The sequence below is a fragment of the Corylus avellana genome, chromosome ca8, assembly GCF_901000735.1.
Source record: "Corylus avellana chromosome ca8, CavTom2PMs-1.0".
Taxonomy (NCBI): domain Eukaryota; kingdom Viridiplantae; phylum Streptophyta; class Magnoliopsida; order Fagales; family Betulaceae; genus Corylus; species Corylus avellana.
Genome location: NC_081548.1, coordinates 16,657,784 through 16,679,610, shown reverse-complemented (window position 1 = coordinate 16,679,610; position 21,827 = coordinate 16,657,784). Strand labels below are relative to the sequence as shown.

The 21,827-nt window shown below is 31.9% G+C and overlaps 1 pseudogene; it reads right to left on the bottom strand.

Moving 5' to 3' along the window:
- Positions 1 to 966: 966 nt before the first annotated feature.
- LOC132190950 (uncharacterized) overlaps positions 967 to 21,827 on the bottom strand; it is a 24,427-nt pseudogene continuing 3,566 nt past the window's right edge.

Here is a 21,827-nt window from a genome sequence, read left to right as displayed (position 1 = left end):
AACACGGCTGTAGCTTAGGTGGCGAGGTTGTCGGGTCTTTAATTAGGTGGGTTTGCACCTTTTTCTTAAAAAAACCATTTACCAAAAGAAAGACCCATAATCATTCAAATTTTATGTTCTCACCCACCATCTAGTCCTACGTGCTACAAGTATTGCTCTTAGCTTGCTTTAGTTTTGATGCCATGGGAAATGCTTATACTTTCACCACCCAAAAACTGTAACATGCAGAGAATTTAGCAATGATTTGGGTACGTAGAGAATTTTGTGACGCTCTACAAATAATAGAGGTGAAAGATTTAGTTTAACTGTTTATCGCCTATAGACCGTGCAACAAATTACTTCTAACTGTCGATAGGCGAAATAAAAATATTGGTTAGACACCGACTAAACCGATAACCTAAAAAAATTAGTAAATACATTATGAAAAAGAAGGACAATATTGAAGTCAGTATGAGCAGAAGTAAACCAAAATCTTCAATTATGGTATTTGAGACATTAAAAAAGAAGCGAATTGTCCGGCGAAGGCGACAATCCAACAATCACTCGAGCAAGGATGAAAGATTTTCTTGTCTTTGTTCGTAATATTGTACGGTTGAACGTATACGTTATCTTGATTTTAATGAAACCCTGAAGTTTTATGTTGGAGAGATCGTTTTCGAAAAATCATTTGAAGTTGCTGGATGGGGCCAGGGAGAATGGGGATCCGGAAACGAGAGAGAGAGAGAGAGAGAAGAGGAAAGAAAAGAAAAGGCATGTTTGGATCTCTCGTCTTCGCAATCAATGCACCCAAACCGGTATAACACCGGAAACCAGGGGCATCATCATCTGCAATTCATAAATACATGACAAATTAGAGCCTCTAATGGCACACAAATCCTCATCCATTCAACAAAACCAAGAAATTTTTGCTGCTAAAAACACAAAAAAAAATCATATATACAAAAATCCCAGTTTCCATGAGAGAAATCACTGGTAATTCAACTCCAAGCGCCTGGCACACAGAGTACAGAAATACTTCCTCTTGATCTTGAAGCAGACGGGCAGAAAACAGAACTTCCACTGCCGCTCCACGTCCATGGCTTGCACTTTTCCTTCACAGTGAGGGCATGATCCGGGTGCTTGCTGCCTCCCCAACTCCGTCTCTTCTTCATCACACACAAACAGAAACCACATTTCCTTCTTTCTTTCTTTCTTTCTTTCTTTCACCCACACAACTTCCTCTGCTCTGCTGCACAGATGGGGCGACCTTGCTTGGATCTGAGATTTAAACTCTACTTGTATTGGGGTTGGAAGGGGAAGGGGGAACTGCAATACTGAAGCCTCGTAATGCTCGTGGGGGAGTATTTATAAAGAAAGGGAGTTGTCATGGGAGAGAATATTCCTTTGGAAAAGTTCTAGGTTTTACTAGCCCTTTTCCATGGTTTCAACTTTCAAGCTTTCTTCCTTTTTAAGTTTTTAGTCGTTACAATTTTTTTTTTTTTTTTTTTTATTTTCCCTTTTTTTCCGACACGTGAAATTTTTTTCAACCCACTCGATTTTCTAAATTAGTGAAATTTTAATAAATGACTATTAAAATATTAAAAAAAATATGTGAGATATGACACTTGTCACTTATTAGAGTAGATTGAAGGAAATTTTCTCCTAACCAGTTTGGTAAAAATTTCTGTCCTTTCTTTGTTTTTTGTTTTTATGTTTTTTTTTTTCTATTACACTTAGGGCCCGTTTAGAATTGCGTTAGAAAGTTTAAAAAATATTTTTAGTACTTAAAAAGCTGTGCCAAACTGTTGGGTGGTCTTGGGCCTCTCTCAAGTCTCAACCCCAAAAGCAATCTCCCTCTCACACATCGGGCCCTAGGTCGAAGGGGCGACAACCCGTTTCTCCCGTGGTGAACTGTTGGACTAAAATTTGTTGGTAAACCTAAGCTCTAATACCAGTGTTGGGTAGTCTTGGGCCTCTCTCAACCCCAAAAGCTAGCTCAAGAGGTAAGATTTTTTCTCGCACTTATAAAGTAACCACCAGCTCATTTCACAACAGATATAGGATAACCCTAACACAAACAAAAGTTAACATGTTTAATAAAAAATTTTAAAAGTACTTTTTTTACTTTTTTTACCCTAAAAATGGCTAAAATGAAGCTTATATGACTTCTTTGTTTTTTTTGTTTTATTTTTATTTTTATTTTTATTTCAAAAGCATTTAAAAATGAAACTTTTATAAAAAAAAAAAAAACACTTTTTAAATTAAAAGATCGACTCTTATTAGCTTATCAATTACACTCATTTACACATTGTTTATATAAATTACAACCTCGTCACATATGATCTCATTTGACTACTAAATATTGGCGGAAAAAAACTCTTTAGTTAGTCGAACACATTATTAAATCAGACATAAAAAGGAACACGTGAGTGATGAAAATGCCTTGAATTTATAAAATAACTTAAATATTCTTAAAGTTTAACAAAAGTCCAAGAAATGGGAATAAAAATAAATTTAAAAAAAGAAGAAGAAGTAATTAACCACCTTTAGGGGTGGCCAAACCACTCCTCATGTGATTTGAGGTAGTCGAGTCATCCCAAACACACTTTGGGATGGATTAGCTATCACCCAAACACATTTAGGGGTGGCTCGGCCACCTTCCATTTGATTTGAGTGCAGCTTCGGTAGTAATTCGACCATCCCTCTTGCAGTTGTTTTTGTTTTTGGTTAATTTTTATGAGAAACTGACAAAATCTTATGAAAGTCAACTCGTTTTAACACTGCTTTTCAAAAGTTTAAAAACTCGTAATTAAGATAATCAAATTTTCAATTATCTTATTATTCTAAGATTTTCGGTTAAATCTTGTCAAAAATTTCAAAATATTCCTGTTCTTTTTTTTTTTGGTAAAAAATAAAATTAAAAAAAAAAGTTATTTTTTTTTATTAAAAATGAAAAATAAACTCTGGAATCTTTACAAATTTTTTAATTTATTTTTTCTAATAAAACAACATAAGTATTTTGAGAAATTCGACAATATTTAACAAAAAATTATAATAAAATGAGGTAATTAAAAAAAATTAAAAGTTTAATATCTTTAATCGAGAGCTTTTAAACTTAACAAATTACTTTAAAAACCCTTTGAAGTTTAAAAGAATTTTTTTTTATTTTTTTGTACTTTTTTACCTGAAGAACAGGTAAAATTAAGCACATGCACGTCACATGTGTTTTCTTGGTAAGTACCAAAAATTAGTTGTTGAGATGAAAGGAGGTCATGTTACGATTGGTAGTTCGTGGGAGACAATCCATAAATGAGTTGTACTTTGATGAGAGGTTAGTGTAATTATGTTTTTTCTTTTTGTGGCTTTTATATTTGCCTTTAATTGTGTTCTCTTTCACAACAAATGCGCCACGATTTTTTAATTTTTTAATTTGTATCAAATACCTACTGGTCAAACAAAATTGCTTTTTGTCCAACTTAAATGTCAACATTGGATACCCTCCACCATTTATCTATATATATATATTCTTCCGAGGATTTTAAATTTTTCTAATTTGGTCAAACATAATTATAGTTTCGGACCGAATTTTCTTTTAAATTGGGTTAGAAGAACTTTCTTTAATTTGATCTATAAAAATAACATGTGTCTATTTTTTAAATAACATGTAAGATGCACATGAGTTTTTAATATTATTTATTTTAACTTTGTCACTACTATAAAAAAACATGTACATTTCACATGTTCAAATGACACATATTATTTTTATAAACTGAGTTAGAGGAAGTTCTTTCAACTCAGTTTGAAGAAAAACTGTCCCGAAAATTATAAGCAAAACTAGAATGAACTTGAATTTAGGAAAAAAACAAAATAAGCCGCCTAGCATTCATGTATAACATATTAACATTGGTCCACTTTAAATTAAAATTTGTCATCTTTTTTTTTTTTTTCTATGAAAAAGTTGAATTCTTTAAAAGTTGTGGGGTTGCTGTGGAACGAACCGGAAGAAATATAATAATAAAGAACAACAAAGAAACAAATTAAAATACAATAATTTAACTTGGTTCACCCAAATTTCGGGCTACATTCACATAGTTGCTGTAGCTTTGACTATAAAGGGGGAAAAAAAAAAAAAATACCACTTACAATGATGATCTTCTTAAAGAGTTTAGTTTATGATAAATACGTAGAGTGAGAGTCACTCTATTCAACTACTGCTAATTAACAAATATGTCATCACTTTATGAAATTTTTATAAATTTACTCGAGTCGAGGTTTTTATCTTCTGTTATGCTACACACTCACTCAAACGACCGTCAAGAGAGACTCAAACTGGTTTCTATTTAATAAAAACTTAGGTTGACCTGTCATGACTTTTTTCCCATTTTTAATCCTCTACAACTATTTAATTCCGCATAGGGTTCAATCTTAGGGTTCTAATAGTCGTTATAATAATTTATAGGGGTAATTATCTTTTTTCGCATCAACTACAACGTATTATCACTTTATCTCCATGAACTAACAATTCTACTATCCGGTCCCATCAAACTACCATTTTGTACCTAAAACCCCCATTCCGTCAATCAAAGGCGTTAACTATGACGGTTAACCTGTAATTTTGGCCTTATGAACTACAATACATTGTCACTTTGCCTCCTTAAAGTACAATGTATTTTCACTTTGTCCCCATGAATTATAACACATTGTCACTTTGATCGTCTGAGTTAACGTCTTTGACTGACAGAGGAGGGTTTTGAGCACGAAATAGTAGTTTGATGGAGTCGGACAGTAGGGTTGTCAATTCATGAGAGCAATTGTTGGGAAAATTGATAATTAATTGGTTATCAATTTCCCACCAGCCCTTTATGCGAAAGACAAGTTTGAAAATAAAACGCACAAGAACACACCAATCACACACATACACAAAGAGTTTACGTGGTTCGGCAATATGCCTACGTCCACGGGGCGTGATCCGGTCTCCTTCTTTACTATTGAAAAATATTGAGTACAATGATACAAGCCTGAACCGCTCAAGTTTAATATCCCAAACCCAAGCCCTTAACCCCTTGTACACCCCACTCAACTGTCCCTCTCAAATACCTAATAAAGAAAAGTCACAAAGTGTTCTCACCAATTTGGATTTTCCGGATCTCCACTTAACCAAAGGACTGCATGTCCTTTTATAGTGGCTAATCACGAAAAATATGAGAACAATTTTAATCCAATTGCTACTGGGAAAACGAAACCATCATGAATACAAAGTCTTTTCCATGATGAAGATAAGCATTGCAACCCACATGTTTATCCACACACGTTTTCTCCAAAAAATCAAATTCCAGTTGTTCTTGGACTCCTTTTAAAACTAACCTTATCCTCTTGTAGATAAATATGACTTGAGCCCACCAACTTGAATATTGATATTTTCCAGCAATTATCTTCACACTTGTTGACAATTTGAGCCATTATCAACACTATTTAATTCCGCATAGGGTTCAATCTTAGGGTTCTAATAGTCGTTATAATAATTTATAGGGGTAATTATCTTTTTTTCCATCAACTATAACGTATTGTCACTTTATCTCCATGAATTAACAATTCTACTATCCGGTCCCATCAAATTACCATTTTGTACCTAAAACCCCCATTCCGTCAATCAAAGGCGTTAACTATGACGGTTAACCTGTAATTTTGGCCTTATGAACTACAATACATTGTCACTTTGCCTCCTTAAAGTACAATGTATTTTCACTTTGTCCCCATGAATTATAACACATTGTCACTTTGATCGTCTGAGTTAACGTCTTTGACTGACAGAGGAGGGTTTTGAGCACGAAATAGTAGTTTGATGGAGTCGGACAGTAGGGTTGTCAATTCATGAGAGCAAAGTAACAATGCGTTGTAGTTGATGGGAGGAAAAAGTAATTACTCATAATTTATATTTCCCAAAAAAAAAAGAAGCTGGATTTATTAAAATTTCTTAGTAATTTGGGTATGTAGTATACGAAGAGATCTATCATGAAATTTCTTTGTCCAATTAAGTGGCTAAGTAGCTCAAAATGCATTTGAACATTTGAATCTTATACAAAATCTCTCACATTATCTGCCTAATTTGCTAAAAAGTAAGTTATGTCGGCACAATCCTACGTGGAGCACAATTTTAGGAGTAAGAACTCTCATCGGATAAGAAAGCTTAAAACAAAACAGTGGAATTGTCCCAGTTGTGTCATGAATAAAAAACGTTTGGAAATAAAATTAATAAGACAAGAAAAAGACACGACAATGAAAATGTGCTCACGACACGTTAAAATAGATATCGATTCACCTAGTCAAATAGAGACGGCCACGCCGGCGCCGGGGCCGACAGATCTGTGGACTCCACTAGCCGTTGGCCTAGTGGGCACCACCACTGACGCCGACAGTCCAGATTGACACCATTTTTACTGTTGATAGCGGTAATTCCTCCGTTTCAACTGTCCGTCTCGTTTTCAAATTTATCCTTAAATTTTGTAGGATTGCCGTGTAAGTCTTATAAATTAAATAATAAATTTTTAAAATATATGAATAAAAATAATAACATTTCTTTTTTACAGTTTTATCTTATTTTTATTAACTTAAAATTTTAAAATAGGTGGTGATTTAACACATCACACGCCACAACGTCTCTCAAATTATTAATTAAGGATTATAGAGTAAATTTCCTTAAATTTATCAACAATATTAATGGAACTGATATTTATATTGAATTCTTCAAAGAAATACTGTTGATAATTATTGATAAAGTAATTTAATAGATTGTTATATACCTCAATGTCATTGGAGTGAAAATTACGAATTAGATCAACATTCTAATAAAAAATAATGATTAATTTTAACTGTTACATTATATCAATTATATAATAATTTACTGTTTTCAAGAACAGAGGAAGGGAGACTGACAGGGCAAGCCTCCCCCAAATGACAACAAAATTTTTTTTTTAAGGAAAAAACAATTTTTTATGATTATTATTATTATTTTTTTAAATTTTTGGCTAATGGGCCATGCCCATTAAATTTTTTAAGCCATGACTCCTGCCTATTTTTAAGGCTGGCTCCATCCTGACTGTTTTTATACAAATGATAAAAAAAAAAAAATTGAATATAAAAATATTTTAAAAATATCCACTAAAATAGTTTAAAAATTATAATTATTCTTCGTACGCCTGTGAGGTGCTAACTTTAACGTAAGCGCCGACGTGGATTTGGATGAAAGTTGCAAGAGCGCTACGTGGTGCTTTTGTCCTGAAGCGTGGGAGAGTCTTTTCGAGCCTTTAAGTATCTTCATTATTAATTAGACTCCGTTGCAGCCTACGAGAGATATAATATTATAAATTGATAAAATCTAGACATCTTTTTGGGATTTTGTCCATTAGCTGAAAAAATAAATGTTTTTTTAATGATAAAATTAGGAGAAATTATATTTTTATCTTTTGTTTGTTTGTTATGCAGTACAGAGTTCATTTTATCAATCATTTTACGGTATTTAACAAAAATTTGACACGTAATATAAAAATATCTGGTTTGCGCTACAGGGTATCTGACTTTGGTAAAGACTTTTGGGTTGTTGATGTAAACTATAGTCTAGAACTTTGAATTGTGAATGTGAATGATATTCTAACTTTGCGGGCCGAGGAATATGAGTTTTGACATTGAGTGTTTTTTACCTCTCAAGGTCTAGGAATAAACGCTTCCTATACAGCGGATGATGTTTGTTTGGTACAGATTTGATATTAAACCTGATTTTTAGTCATGGGATAACAAATGTGCTCAGTTATGGTTGAATGGTTGGCTATTATTGCATGTATCTTTAGCTTCGATTGTGATTTACTTTCAGAGTTTTTCTCTATTTGTAAGAGCTTATGCTTGCAATGTTTTCTATGAATGAATATGATATGTTGCCCCTTTTTCAAAAAAAAAAATACAATAAAGATGAGTACACTGTATTTTTAATTCAAATCGATTTTATGGACTTTTCTTTTTGTTTTAATTCAACGCCCACCACTCACCACCGAACCTCCCACTTACCTCTGAGCTCTGGACAATAGAGTCTCCAAAACGAACCAAGACAGTGGCTTCGATGGTTTTGTCGATAGATATTTTGTCTATTTGATATTTTGTCAAGAGAATGAAAAATATTTGGTGTGAATAATTATATTATTTTTTAGTGTTTCAAGCTTAAATGTTTACTTCCTATTCGATGGTGCTAAACACTCAATTTACACGACTTGATTGAAGTTATTCTCTATGCGGTAATATATGGAATCTTATGGTGTTCTCCTAATCTTACATAGATATTATTTTTTAAAATATATATATATATATATATAATTAAATCTGTGAGATTTACATTTGACCCAAATATTTAATAGAAAATTTGTGAATCTCATGCATAGAGATGTACAATAAATGCTAAATATCTCTCTATATTCTCATTGTGGTCAAATTCAAAATATTAAATCAACATGCCCAGCCTGTAACCAATCCGATTGATTATCACGAAAGAAATATGTACCTTCATTTACGTTATCATATTGTAAGATGGAATTGATTTTGTCCTTTCTAATTAAAAAGACGTACGGGATAATATTCAATTATATTTATTATTTTTAATTTGGGCTGAAACACATTTTTAATATTTAAAATTTGGTTCTGATTCGATTTTTATCCTAAAAAAAAAAAAAAAAAAAAAAATCAATTTGGTCACCAAGATCATTTCCAGCAACTACCCTGAAGCTGCTTCCCTTCCCTATACATAGGGAAAATCTTTTAAAAAAAATTACAAAAACTCACCTACAGCAACTTCCCTATACATTAGGATTGTTGTATTGGGTTCAACTGTAGCAATCCACATGGTTTATTATAATCATAAAATGACATTTTCTCTCTTCTCACATTTTTCTATGCAAAATAAATGAATATAAAAACAAAACAAAAGTAAAACAAATAATATTTTAATGTTATATGGAACTATAAAATGAAGTTATTGTGGAATGTATTTGAATACGGAAGCAAAAAGTAGTTTGGTTTCCTAAACTTAAAGAAAATGAGAGAAAAGCTGCTGTGGATGCTCTAAACAATTTAAAAGTTCTGTAAATTTCTATTTCTTCTAAAAATTTAAACTAATAAGAAAATATAATTTTAATTATTTAATTAATATCCTAAAAATTTTATATCCTAAATAAATATAATTGGCTAACGATCATATCTCTTTAAAATCAAGTCACTTCATTGACTATCCTTTTGTTTCCATAATTTGTTACTTTGGTTTGAAAAAGGATACACGTTCCTTGAATATTATATGTTCATATTATAAGCTCATACTAATTAAATATGTTCAACAATAAATTGTCCCAATCAAAAGAAAATGTTAATAGAGTATTCCTTTTATTTTTCATTGCACTTGCTCAACACAAGTATAAAAGGGTAAATTGTCCTTTAAGGCTTGACCTTTATATATGTAACAAATAAAGGTCAATTTTATAATTTTGACAATTAAAGGCATGAGTTTTTGTCTTGTGACAAATAATTCGATAATGGTGCGTTTCAAATGGTAATTTTGCAAGAATAATTTGTGTTTTTAAAAGATATTGCAAAATGTAAGACGTTTGACATTGCGATTTAAAAATCACTTAAACCTAAAATAAGAAAAAAAAAAAAAAAAAAAAAGGCGATTTCTATAAGTAGGTTAGGAGTGCTTATTTGAAAAAATGTGAATTTAAACCAAAATCATAATTTTGCATAACTAATATTTGATAAAAAAAAAATACTTTTTAACATGTTTTACCAAACGCCTTTACGATTTTAAAAAGTAGTAATTTCAAAAACGTAATTTTTTAAAACGAAAATTTTAAAATTGCACTTATTAAAACAATAATCCCAAACGAACATTTAAAAAAAAAAAAAAAAAAAATTAAGGGTGTTCAAGTGGGTGGTTAAAACCGCTCCACATCCACTATCGGTCCACCAGTATGGGTTACAAGTGGATTATGAGTACTTTGAGGGAGTATTCGTACTTTTTTCCTAGTTTTATCATATTGATACTTTTATTTTTGTGTGCTTCATGCATTTAATATTGACTAATTTGGCTTGGTGGTATCCCTAAGGGATAACTTAATCGGCTGGAGACCGGCTGGAAACCACAACTCATGAAGTGGATGTCACTAGTTTAAATTTCATTCTCCCATTTTCCTCCTCTTGTGTGGACTTGAAAAAAAAAAAAAAAAAGAGTCACAAATTTTATCCAACATATTTCAATAAGTGACAAGTGTTATTCAAACATCTTTGAATTTCTAAAAAAATTAATGTTTAGGTTTATAGGTTAGTAAAATGACAATAAACGACTCTTAAAAATATTAAAAAAAATATATGAGAGATGACACTTGTCACCTATCGAAGTAGATTAAAGGAAATTTCTGTCAAAAAAAAAGAAAAAAAAAAAAAGAAAAAAGAAAAATTGGCTTGGTGGTTTGAAATGTCACCAAAACGCTAAACATTTGACACTGTGTCTACTATTAAGCTGTGGACATTATTCCAAGACAATTAAATTTGTACTTTTTTAAGAACATAATTCAATTCAATTGTATTATTATTTTTTTCTTTCAATTTACTTGCATTGTCCAAAGTTTATAAAAATAGGTGTATTTTCTTTTCATATTATAAATCTGTCTGTAAATACTTGTATTACTTATTATTTATATGGATGGATTTTGTCTGCTCTAGACGAGCAGACGGCTACTAAGGTAGTGTTTGTTAAACAACACTATTACATTCCCACACACTATTCATTTCATTTTTTAAAAAAAATCGACATCAAAACATTCTCACTTTTATATCATATCATTAATTTTTTATTACTATTCAAATAAAAAAATCCTTATAAAACAATTTTTTTTTTACTTTTCAATATAAAGTTTTTATTTTTTTAGTATAAACAGTACCTTATAAAATTGATGCTATTTAACAAACAAAGCTTAAATTTTACCCCCCATAAAGTGCGGATGCTTATGCACTCATATAATATATAATTTGCACTACCTAGGAGAAATTGTCTATTGTGACATGAGACATGGTAACGTGGATTTGCATACACACTGACAAAATAACAAAGACTAATGAAAAGTTTGTTAGACTTATTTGTGGAAAGATGAAAATATAGGCCTTTAATTATTAAAATAAAATAAAAAATCATATTCTTATTTGTCACATGCGTACGTAGAACTTAGACGGACAATTCCATCGTCTAATTTATTTTATTTTATTTTGAACGTACGAGATGGGGCGGAGTCAAAAAGGCAATATGAACTAAAAAAACATAGTTTTAAACGTGAAAGCCGTGTTACTTGCAACCTTTGACCGCCGCAATGTACTAGCTGGCTATGACCTCATTCCCATTACTCCTCCATTTCTTTCTTTTAGCAACCAGAGTTTTCCAAATGCCTCCTTTATATGTTTCTTTTCTTTTTATAATTTTTTAGAAAGCAAGGGGGGATGGGGTTGAGGGGAGCAACTTTACGGCTAAAATTTCTTTTTTTCTTGTAAAAAAAACGTTATGGCTAAAATCATTTTTTAGATTATTAGATAAATTACAACTACAACAACAACAATAATGATAATGATAATAATAATAATAGCAAACTTGAATCTTGTGATGTACATATGCCCCGTATAGCTATATATGTTCAAAACAAGTTGAAAGATATGAACATTTCCAATTTAGTTTTTAGTTCTATTAAATGGAGGGGCACCCTTCTATACTAAGAGCACTAGCAGCAAATGTTCTATATGCCATTTTCTTCCCTATGTTTAGGAAAAATGTCAAAAAAATCACAAAATTTACTCACATCAGATTCCCTATATTTAATCAATCCTTAAGAGTTGGTTCTCTATACATTATTTTAATCTAAACATTTCTCTTTCCTATCTCATATTTCATCATTTTGTTTTTAATTGAGGATTGTGTTAGAATTTTGTGAAAAAAAGAAGTGAGGATAGGTAGAAAACTTGTATTCTGTAAAGAAATAATATTTTAATAGTACAGGAAAATGTAAAGAAAGTTATTGTGAAATATATTTTCATAGAGAAAAAAAAAATAGTTTTGTTCCTTAAACTTAGGAAAAAAAAAAAAAAACTGCTGCTAATACTTTAATTGACGAGTTAGGCGTTACACTTAGACTAGGCGTTAGGCGTTACTCTAAGTTCTTAGCCTCCCTACCAATGGGGATGGATGGGTGAAGGCATATGAAATCATGGTAGTAAGAAATTCTTAGACAGAAATAAGTATCTCTCTTCTTTGTTTGTTTTTTTTTTGGTGTACTTAGACCGTAGAATTTGTGGCTATCACTCTTGCAATGTGCTTCACCATCGGGAAATAAAACATTAGAATCAAGGGTTGAATCACATGGAACAACCCAACAAAAATTTAAATTTGGTGGAACAAATTTAATTGCACATATGACCCCAATATTAAAATCTCATTTTGATGCGCACACTATTGTGTTATGATAATACATTAAATGGGATATGTCATGTCGACAATTATCTATTTTACTTAAGAGTTTGAGTATGTAGTATCACGGTGGAGTGTTTTATGGCAATAAATCTCTATTGCCTTAGTTTAATAAAAGTAGGAGTTTATAGTCTATCTCATAATACGATTAGGAGTTTATCTTTAAGTGACTGTAGGAGTTTCTCTCAAAGTCTTCTTCTTTGATTCATGTATTCATTGAGTCTCCTACTTAAAGGGTGATCAATTAATAAAGAATAAGGATAATTAATCTCATATCTTGTGTTTGAAAAAATGGTTTAAAGTTTCATCAAATTTAAAAAGTCTAGGTTCCATCAAAACCTAAAATCTATCACTGTTATGTGTTGCAAAATCATTCACGTAACACATTGTCACTAAACTATGCTCACTAAATGCAATTTCGAGCTCAAAAACCATATTTTTCACCTCCAAAGCTCCATTTCAAGTTATCATTTCACTTTTTTAAAATACTTATTTCTTTTAATAGCGGTTAGGTTTCTTTTTCCATATTCATGATTCATCTTTCATTTACTCTGCAAATAAAACCACAAATATTTTCTATTACACGGTCAACTTTAAATAACTAAGATTGTAATAAAAAGTGCCAAAAGGCATATTTGAAGACATGTGAATGAAAGTAGTCTAAAAAAAATAAAATGAAATTATGGGATATATAGTATATACATTTAAGTTCTATTTTCAAAAAGGTCTCACGAATTGACGAGTGTGATATTTTGATAGACTACCATTTTGTGGCAAATTAGCAACTTCATTAGCCTTGACCCTTAGGTTGGATGAAAAAATGATCACGTGCCTTGTAAGCGATCACTTTAACTAAATTTTTTTCAATATTTTCACCATTGAAAAATAAAATTTGCCCTATAAATTGCTCGTTTATTATTATTTTTTTAAAATTAATTTTTTGTTTTGGTTTTTAAGAAAATAAGAGTATTATTATATGGAGAAAAACAGAAAATTGGTCACATGCAACACACTTTTCTATCCAACCCTAACAAAGTTGCTCATTTGCCACTAAATGGTAGTATAATGTATTTAAGCGTCACCATTAGTTTGTGCTACTTTTTTGAAAATAATGTTTAGTTCAAGGAATTTAAGTATATTTATCCCATAAATAAAAAGACTGTGATCTATAAACCCTAATTTTGTGGGATCTAGGACGGATCCTAGGGGGCTAGGCCCTAAAGATTTTGGAAAAAAAAAAAAGAAAAAGATAAAAAAGACGTGGTTGGGTGAAAAGAATAAGAAAATAGCATCCACCCACCCTACACGGCTGCTAATGATTGGAACTTGTAGATAAGGCTTGCTGATCTACACCATTGATACCAATTGATGCAGCGTGACTTAGTGGCCTGCAGCGAATAAAAACAATAAGGAACAAATAGGTATTTCTGAATCTTGATTCTATCAAATGATCTATGAAATCTTCTCTAAAACGCTAGATACTCTCTAGGTTTTGAAGGAAGAACAAAAGAATGCTCAACCCTGAGGCTTCTTATTGAACAAAACTCAATCATAAACAACAATCGCGTTCTAGGGTCTATAAAGTATGTATTTATAGGCCCTCAAACTCTAAACCTAATAAAAGTACGAAACTAAATCAATTTGACATTCTACGAACCCTAAAAGAGATACGAATTAAAGACAAATTACAATTCTATGATGGTCGTTCGGATGGGACATAACACCGTTTGGACGGTCTCCGGATGAGGACTCACTACAAAAAAATAGATGTTTTTTTACGTGGCAAATAGTAACTTATGTTTGCCACGTCAAAAACTTTTGACGTGTCTAAGTAGACACGTCGAAAAAAATATTGTTGACGTGTTGTATTTTAACACGTCAAAAGTTTTTGATGTGCCTATTTGACACGTCAAAAGTTTTTGACGTGTCTAACCAGCACGTCAAAAAAAATAAATTGTTTAGCTGTAAATAATTAGGTAATAATTGATATAAAAAATAAGTATTAAAAAACAATTAATTTTAATTGGCATAAAAAATTAAATTTGATTGGATAGGAAAATTAAGTTTATCATATTAATTAGTATAAATTACTTGGTATATATGTATACGTACGTATATATATATCACATGTATATATATATATATATATATATCTATATATATATATGTGTGTGTGTGTGTGTGTGTGTGTGTGTGTGTTTGTTGTATATATGCATGCTCATTTTATATATTGTATGCTAATTAATATAATTATCACATGCATGCATCTAATTCAACAATTTCATTAATATTAATTTGAACATAATATTATCATGCATATATCAATCTAGTTATAATATTAATATGATAGCTAGCCATATTAATTTTTTAAAAATATATATTAAAACTACTCAATACATTTATTTTATAAGACCCACAAACCTCACATTAACTCGGCCAACACAAAATATGTGGTCGGTGAGTGGATACATCTAATTATCTATATATCTAGAATATTAATTTATTTATTCTCTAATTAATTGTAATTGTGTTGTATGGATAATGTGGACATATAAGAAGAAAAAAATTATATAATAGAATAAATACAATTTTTAATAGAAATTATATGATAGAGTAAATATAATTTTAATAGAACTATAATTTAATATATAATCTTAATAAAATTAAAATAAATATAATTTATTATAATTTAAATTATATAATATAATTAAATATAATTTTATATGTTTTTGACGTGCCATGCATTTTGACGTGCTACACATGGCACGTCAAAAACATTTTGACGTGTTGTAGTTAAAACGTCAAAACATTTTGACGTGTCTAACCAACACGTCAAAAAAAAAAAAATTAACATTTGATTGTAATTAGGAAATAATTGATATAAAAAATATGTATTAAAAAACAATTAATTTTAATTGGCATACAAAATTAATTTTGATTGGATAGGAAAATTATAGTTTATCATATTAGTATAAATTACATTTTTTTTTTTGAAACATATCATACTCATTCATTGATAAAAGTTGTGATTAGTTATCATGCATAAATCAGTCTAGTAATATTGTATGGATATTAAATTATTTATTCTCTAATTAGTTATATAAGGTGAAAAAATGATAGTAATATTAAAATTATTCTCTAATCAGTCTAGCTAGTAATATTAAATTTTTTTTTTTAAAAAAATTTAAAATGTTACAATTAATTATTATTCTCTAATTAAAATTTTATGTTTATAATAAAAAAAATTAAAAATATAGGTAGAATTTTTGACGTGCCACATTTGGCATGTAAAAAATTCTTGACATGCCATGTGGCACGTCAAAAACAACCTCAGGAAGGCGCGCACGCCAACTGCCTTCCCAGCTTTATTATTATTATTTCTTTCTTTCTTTCTTTCTTTCTTCTTTCTTCTTTCTTTCTCTCCAGTGGCGGAGCCAGCCATTTAATATTTGGGGTGCCGCTAAAATTTTTCTGGCGTCTTAAAATTTTTTTTTCACCTAAAAATTTGGTAATTCACACAATATTTGCATCACAAAAAAATATCTATAAAAGTTCATAAATATGTGTTGAAATTGATATATTAGAAATGTAACATGTCGACACTATATCAAAAAGATAAAAATACAAAAAAAAAGTGTCTAGAACTGCACTTTACGGTCTTTTAGAAGTACAAAATCATCAAGTATTGAATCTAAATCGAAACTCTCAGCAATTTCCCTTTCAATATAGAGAACTAAACTATTTGCAAGAAAATCATCCTCCATTTTGTTGCGAAGTCGTGTTTTAACAATTTTCATTGCTGAAAATGCTCGTTCGGTAGTTGTTGTAGACACTGGAAGAGTCAAAACAAGACGAATCAATCTATCAATAAGATCATATGTCTTTGTTTTTTCCGCCTTTGCCAATCCTTGGCATAATTCTGCAATGGAAGACAAATTTTGTAATGTCGGATCAGTAAGCACATCAACTTCAAAATACCTCAACTGATATCTCAAATTAATTTTCTCCTGCTCAGAAAAATCAAGAGGATAATACTTCTCTGCAAGGATGCATATATCGTCAATTTTAAAGGATTTATAAGCATCTTTTGGATTCAAAGCAGAGCTAAGTGTCAAAAGTTCTATCGCCTTTTCACCAAACCTACTATCAAGCTCTTGCAATTGAAAGTCGATAGTAGTATTGAATATGTCAAAATGATAAAGATGCTCCAATGTAATGTGATTCTTTTGACTACGACCTCGACCTTCAATATAAGGAGCACTCAAATCCGGAATGCCAATTTCAGCTTTCTTAGAGAAAGAGACAATGTTCTCAAGCAAATTATCCCAACCATCATCTCTCAACTTTTGGATAAGTTTTTTTGCAATAGAAACCAAATTAATAGCATTCAAAATGTCTTGAGATTTTTGCTGCAAAACTTGACAAAGAACATCAGTAATGCCCATAATTTCTTTCATTAAATATAAAATAAATATGAACTCGAAGGATGTAAGCATTTTATAAGCAGCCTTAGCAACTCCTCGTTGAGAGTAAGTACCTCCTTCTCTTTCAACATCTTCAAGCACTGTACAAGTAGCATCAAACATCCTTATTAGGCTACAAATAGAATTAAAATGCAAATTCAAAGTGCTAATTTGATTAGCCCCTTTTCCAGTTTCAAGCTCACCAATAGCTTCTATATGTGCAATTTGTGTTGCATGAACAGCTTGTAGTTGATCATGACGTTTACATGAAGCACTGGCCACATTGATAACAAAGTTCAAATTTGTGAAGAACACATGAACAAGAGACACCTCTCTAGATGCAGCAACTAATGCTAATTGTAATCGATGAGCAAAACAATGAACATAGTATGCACAAGAACTATCCTTAAGAAATAATGCTTGCAATTCCTTCCATTCACCACGCATGTTACTAGCACCATCATATCCTTGTCCACGGATATTTTGAATATCAAGGCAATGACGAGAGAGAACATCAGATATTCCATTCTTTAGAGTCAATGCCGATGTATTTTTAACATGAACTATATCAAAGAAACGTTCTTGTATAAAACCATCTTTGTCAACAAATCTCAAAACAATTGCCATTTGTTCTCTCTTAGACTCATCACGTGCCTCATCAACAATGATGCAAAATTTAGAGTCTCCAATATCTTCACGAATTTTCTCTCACACTTTACTTGCAATGACTTGCAAAATCTCCTTTTGAATTGTATGTGAAGTATACTTCGCATATTTTGGAGCATTTTCCAAAACAACGCTTGCAACTTTATCATTATATGATGCCAAAAGCTTAACCAGCTCAAGAAAATTACCTCGATTTTTTGAATCAAGAGTCTCATCATGACCTCTAGAAGCACATCCTTGAAATGCAAGCCACCGAGTAACATCAATAGAAATTTTCACACGTAGTCGATTATTTTGAATTTGTTCCATACTTTGTGCATTCAATACTTTATCGATATGCCATGATTGATTTCGTAAATCCTCATAAGATTTCATAGCATTATTATGAGGTGAACAAGGATCCTCCCCAATATGAGTCAAAAAGGCACAATTTTTTCCCTCATGAACTTTTCTCCAATTTCTAAATCCCTTGATAGTAAATACATCCCATCCAGGACGTCCATCTCTTTTCATAGTAAAAAGATAACATAGTAGACAATATGTAGCATCCTTGGAACGAGAATACTCAAGCCAAGGAAATTGTTTGTACCAAGAGGCTTGAAAGCGACGAGGGTGATTTTCTGGTTCAGAAAGTGGATAATTTGCAAGAATAAATCGATTTGGACCATGTTTCAAATAAGCCCGTCTTATTTCATCACGTCGATTGACTGGATAGTCTCACATTGGAGGACGTAATCCTGGATCTCGCTCTATAGAAATAGAAGAAACATCAACTTCATTAACATTGAGTGTGGATGATTTAAAATAAATTTCTTGTGTTTCCGCAATTGGAGATTCAAAAGGATGTTCTTCATATTCAACCCTTGGAGATTTAAGATGACGCTCATTGGGATTTGAAGTTTCAGCATTAGATTCCAACAGTGTATTACTTTTCGAAATGTCGACTTCTTTCCTTTTGAAGAATGAATCGATGGTTTTAAATTTTGACCTGATTTATGAACCGAAAATTTTCAAGTTAAATCATGACTCCGTAAGAGACAATCAAAGTTTATAAACATTAAACAACAAAATAAGCAATCATACATATATTTAAGTTTATTCAATCATTCAAATTAATAGTGAAATTAAATTAATGTTTAATCAAAGTTTATATGGATATAAGCAACAAAATAAACATTAAAGTTTAAAACACACAAATTAAACAGAGGAAAAACAGAGGATGAATAAAAAATGTAGCACAAAAGTTTATGGTTTAGGAAATTACTAGTGTTGTGACTCACCTGAGAAGATAAAGAGAGTGTCTTTGATTTCGATTTCCTAAGAACCCGCTGGACCCAAAAGGGCCAAATTAACTGAATTGTAGAAAACACCAAAGTATTTGAACTTTTCTCCCAACCCTCTTCCTATAAAAGGAGCAAAATATAAATCTAAAACTAGAACATAAAACTACAAAAGCAATTGAGAAGCCAAGGAGGAGGAGACAAGGAGTTACCTGTGAATCTGACAATCTTTGATAGAAAGAATAGAGAACGAAGAGACTAGAGCGAATCTGAGAGACTGAGAGAGAGCGTCTTAGAGATTTTTTTTTTTTTGGGGTGCTCCGCCACTGGCCATAATCTCTCCAAGAAAAACAAGGGAAATTTGACCAACTACACATAACACATCATTGAGATATTACATCACACATGTGATGTGTGTTAAGTTTGAGCAAGGCCAAAAAAGGAAACAAATGCTTATATCCCTCACAATCAAAAGCTTAAACCTTAATGACAATAAACAAGAGCAATTCAAGTCATGAATCAAGGTAAGTGGCTCAAAAATGTCACTTAGGCATTTTGTCAAACATGTGGTGTGCACAAATATTTAGTCATGTGCAAAGAACTCACGGATAATGGAAAATCATACCTAAATACATCACAAACAATGTGTATAACACAACCACAACCAGAATCAAGCATAACAATTAACAATTAACAAGAAATGAGACAAGATTAAATCATGGGAATCATACTATTTGGTTGCAGAGAAACTTGAAGAAAGTGAAAGAAAATAAAAATGTTAAGCACCAAGTTTATCCATTTTGCTTTCATGGTTACCTGTAGGCTGTAGCTAAAAATTTGACTGAGATTTGCAGCCAGCTTGTTTGGCCTTCGATTCGCTCAATATTGAGGCCTAATGAAGCACCGAAGCGGTGAGAAACTGAGAGAGGGAACCGTTTTTTTTTCTAGGTGGGACTGGTTTATTTGCTGTCAACAAATTGGGTTGAATGGGGATGGGGGTATACAGCCGTGCGGTGTGGGTCACTGGGTCCTGCGGGAGAACTGAAGAACAGGACTACAGGAGAAGGGATGGAGCCTGGGGATGCTGGGCAGCTGGGGCGCGGGAGATCAAATTGCCAAAGTAAAATTGTAAATTTTTTTTTTTTTTAAGGGTGCTGTGGCCCGTGGGTTAAAAAAAATAAAAAAAATTTTACAAATCCTTGGTGCGGCGTGCGGGAGACTTCTGAAGGGTTGGTAATTTTTTTATTTTTTATTTTTATTTATTTATTTATTTTTTAGAGTGCCGTGGGTTAAAAAAAAAAAAAAAAAAATTAGAAATCCTTGGTGCGGCGTGCGGGAGACTGCTGAGTGCTGAAGGGTTGATAAAATTGTAATTTTTTTTTTTTTTTGAGGGTGCCGTGGGTTAAAAAAAAAAAAAAAATTAAAAAAAAAAAATCCTTGGGGGTGCCACGGCACCGCCAAGGTACCCAGTGGATCCGCCGCTGTTTTTCTCCCCCGCGTCTTCTTGCTGCAGACCCATTTTTTCAAAATATATTTTCTTCTTTCTTCTTCCTTCTTTCTTCTTTCTTTCTCTCCCCCACGTCTTCTTGCTGCAGACCCATATTTTCAAAACCCATTTTCAAAATATATTTTCTTCTTTCTTCTTCCTTCTTTCTTGTTTCTTTCTCTCCCCCGTGTCTTCTTGCTGTAGACCCATATTTTCAGAACCCATTTTCAAAATATATTTTCTTCTTCCTTCTTTCTTTCTCTACCCCACGTCTTCTTGCTGCAGACCTATATTTTCAAAACCCATTTTCAAAATATATTTTCTTCTTTCTTTCTCTTCAACATTTCTTTCGTGATCACCCGCGTCCTCTCTCTCAGCCAGGTCTTTTCACGTTGTCTCTCTCTCTCTCTCTCGGTGGTTCTCTCTCTCTCTCCCTCGGTGGTTCTCTCTCTCACCGGCGCCCGTCACCGCCACTGCTCACTCCGGCGACCAAGCCTTCTCCGACACAGTCTCAAAAATCAGGTATATATATATAGTTATCACTACAAAAAAACGATTTTTTATTGACATAGGTTTACTGACGTGTCAGGTTGTTTGACATGTCAGTAAACCCTCCTGATGTGTTTCAGTCGTGAAGAATGTGGGTGTCAGGAATTGGCAATTTCTGACGTGCCAAATATGGCACGTCAGAAATTCCTGACGTGCCAAATATAGCACGTCAGAAATTCCTGACGTGTTAGATCCAACACGTCAGAAAATACTGACGTGTTGGATTTAACATGTCAAAAAATATTCCTAATTTCTGACGTGTCATTTTTCACACGTTAGGAAAATTTTTGACATGCCAAAAATGGCACGTCAACAATTTTCTGACGTGTCAAAAAATGACACGTCTGGAATTCCTGACGCCCCATTTTTTTGACACGTCAGGAATTCTTGACACGCCATTTTTTGGCACGTCAGGAATTCCTGACGTGTGATTTTTAACACGTCAGGAATTACTGACGTGTCATCTTTTGACACGTCAGCAAATTTAAAATTATTAAAAAAAAAAAAAAAATTCTGGATTTTTTTTTAATTAAAAATATTTTTTTAATTCTGGAACAGTTCGTCTTCTCCGATCCCCCAGCTCTCCCTGATCTCTTCCTTCCTCCATTTTCACTCTCTCTCTCTCTCTCTCTTCTTTCTTCCATTTTCACTCTCTCTCTCTCTTCTTTCCTCCATTTTCACTCTCTTTTCTCTCTTCTTTCCTTCATTTTCAAAAACCCAAACCCAAAAAATCAATAAAAAATCAAAAACCCAAATCAAAAAATAAACCTTTCGATCTTCTTCTCTTCAAATCAAAAATAAAAAATCTCTCAAATCAAATCAAAATAAACCAACTCAGAGCTTCTTCAAATCAAAAATCTCTCTTC